The sequence below is a fragment of the Carlito syrichta genome, unplaced genomic scaffold (assembly GCF_000164805.1).
Source record: "Carlito syrichta isolate Samal-C Ts95f unplaced genomic scaffold, Tarsius_syrichta-2.0.1 Scaffold311795, whole genome shotgun sequence".
Taxonomy (NCBI): domain Eukaryota; kingdom Metazoa; phylum Chordata; class Mammalia; order Primates; family Tarsiidae; genus Carlito; species Carlito syrichta.
The window spans coordinates 6,282-9,218 of NW_007255891.1; the positions used below are offsets into that span (position 1 = coordinate 6,282).

The 2,937-nt window shown below is 41.7% G+C and overlaps 1 pseudogene across 1 annotated transcript in view; it reads right to left on the reverse strand.

Annotated features, from left to right (window-relative positions):
- Positions 1-2,285: 2,285 nt before the first annotated feature.
- LOC103271600 overlaps positions 2,286-2,937 on the reverse strand; it is a 3,438-nt pseudogene continuing 2,786 nt past the window's right edge. The window contains exon 3 of the transcript XR_505060.1: positions 2,286-2,832. The product of XR_505060.1 is annotated as a tubulin beta-7 chain-like (transcript). The remainder of the gene's footprint in view (positions 2,833-2,937) is intronic.

Genomic DNA, 2,937 nt, shown 5'->3' on the forward strand with positions numbered 1-2,937 from the left:
TTAAAAATTCAAGTGACAGAAGATGCCAATTAACTGGTCTGGGGATTATGAAAAATGAACAAAAACAGACATGTCTGTGTTGATTTTTGAAGGTAATACTGCAATAACTTGCTAATTGACTCTCTGGAAAGTAAGGGAGAATGGAAATTGACAGAAAGACTTCTAGGTCTAGTTTGGGCAATTGGTGGTATTTATTGCAATGAACAAGATCACAGGAAAATATTTTGTGCAGTTGGATGGTACATGTTGATTAAAAACTTACTCTGAGATATGTTAAATTTGAACTATTTGTGATATAATCAAATTGAGATATCAATGAGGCAAATGAGTATCTATTTTTAAAGATCAGAAAAAATATCTGGTTTAGGATGAAAATTAATTAACTTTTCTAAAAGTCACTTCACCTTTATAAATTTCAATTCTCTTTTCTATAGTCTATAGGAATAATAATTCCTACCTTGAAAATTTGTTGTGAGATTTGGAGTGTGTGTTGTACAATACTGTGCATACTAAATAACAGGAGGTAGGGGTGTTGAGAATGATAACAGCATTTCTATTGTCAATTACTAAGTTAACAAAGGAAAAGTTGCCACCAACAGGGAAGATACTGGTTCTCTTCTCCAGAAAGGATCTCATTAATCACAATCAGGAGAGTATTTCTCCTCTCCTAACTCTTCTTCTCTTACAGTCTCTATGAGAGATGCCTTATTTCACACAATTGTATACTGACATTTTTATTTATTTAAAGTGTACATATTTCTGTCCCCTTCTTAATGCTATAGCAGGATCCATGTCCTTTATTTACTTCGTGTACCTGGATAAGCACATTTAGCCAAAGATGATCAATTTGACCACAGAGGGAGGAAAAAAATGTAATGGAGGAAGACTTTGATAAATCTTATGAGAATATACCATAGCAAGTTGGACTGTCAGATATCCACCCCATTTGCAATAGCCAGAATGCACTTGACAATTATCAATAAAAAGGTATAACTATCTGTAAGGATTTTAAAATTATTTTCTTAGCTTATGATGAAATTATTTACTCCATGGAATTTTTTAGCAAGTATAAGATATGCAAGGTGAACCCTCAAATCTCCTTTACTTAAATTCAAATGATCATAGACGTAAACCACATCACCTAGATTACCCTGATCAAGTGTACACATTAAACTGGATATCTAAAGATTGATTGGAGTCAGCTGCAGTGCAAAGGGAAGTGAGCAGGTGGAGACTGCAATTGAAGAGAGGTGTTTTTTTGTTTTTTTGTTTTTTTCAATTCCCATTTATTTTGGACTCGGGGCAATGTCATCTTTTCAATATGAAAAAAAGCAGCAAGTTCAACACAAAATAAAAATCTGAAGTGTAGTAAAGGACAAAACCAAGGGTGGGTGGGGGAAGGCAACAGCAAAAGAGGTGAGATTTGCAAAAAAGGTGGAGGGTGTCTTGTCCTCTCTCCTCTGGGGAATGACTAACATTCAAATGGCAGTGTTCACCTTTCCACGTTAGGTCAACGATGTTATTCATTTTGGGGGGTAAGAAACTGGCAATGGGGAGGGCATTTCTGGAGGCTTAGGGACCAAGGGTGGTCCCTCTTAATCCCCTTCTCTCCAACCAAGGCAAAAGAGAAATTCTAACATGTGAGGGAAGGATCTTGCTTTCTTGAAAGAATGATCCAGACCCCTCCTCAGGACAGAGCTTGAAGGAAGACTGAAAATGGAGATAATACTTGGTAACACCTCTCTTGAGGCTGAGGAATGGAACATAAAAATATCTGAAAATATAACTTGAATAGCCTGGATTTCCCTCTCCCGAACTGACCTAGAATGAAAGATTTCATCTCATTCCTTGTAGTGACTTCTACCTGCTACCTTCTGCTTTCCACACCTTTGCTACTCTTGGGCTTAGGATTGTGGCCATTATCTGGGTTTTTGGCATCGGAGTAGTTCTAAATGGGATCTGGATGAGACCCAACTTCTGGGAGAATTATTTTTGAAACAGGAAAATGTTAACTGGACAGATGGGAGTAGGCACCAGAAGGAAATACAAGGTTACCGAGAATGGCAGAAATCCAGATTTCCCAAAGTGGAAAGAGAGAGGAGACATTCAACAAACAAATATTTATTGAGCACCTATTATGTGGCCAGGCACTGTTCTAGACCCACCCCACCCCCCCCAAGGAGAAAAAAAAGAGGCAACAAACACAAATTCTGAGGGAGAGGAAAGGGGCAGCTGAGGAAGACGGCTATGGGAACTGAGAAGCCTGAGGTGATGGGAGCTCTGCCTTAGGCCGCCTCTTCATCCTCCTCACCAAATTCTTCCTCTTCTTCTGCAGTGGCATCCTGGTACTGCTGATACTCAGAGACAAGGTCATTCATGTTGCTCTCAGCCTCAGTGAACTCCATCTCATCCATGCCCTCACCTGTGTACCAGTGGAGGAAGGCCTTCCGGCGGAACACTGCAGTGAACTGCTTGCAGATAGACTTGAAGAGCTCCTGGATGGTTGTGCTGCTGCCGATGAAAGGTGACTGCCAGCTTGAGGCCACGAGATGGGATATTGCAGACAGCTGTCTTGACATTGTTGGGTATCCATTCCACAAAGAGCTGCTATTCTTGTTCTGCATGTTGAGCATCTGCTCATCTACCTCCTCCATGGACATCCGTCCGCGAAACACAGCAGCCACAGTGAGTTACCGGCCATGGCGGGGGTCACAGGCAGCCATCATGTTCTTGGCATCGAAGACCTGCTGGGTGAGTTCAGGTACTGTGAAAGCCCGATACTGCTGGCTTCCACGGCTGGTGAGAGGGGCAAAGCCAGGCATGAAGAAGTGAGACGTGGGGAGGGCACCATGTTGACTGCCAGCTTGCAGAGGTCAGCATTGAGCTGACCAGGGAAGTGGAGGCAGGTGGTGACACCACTCATGGTGGCTGAGATGA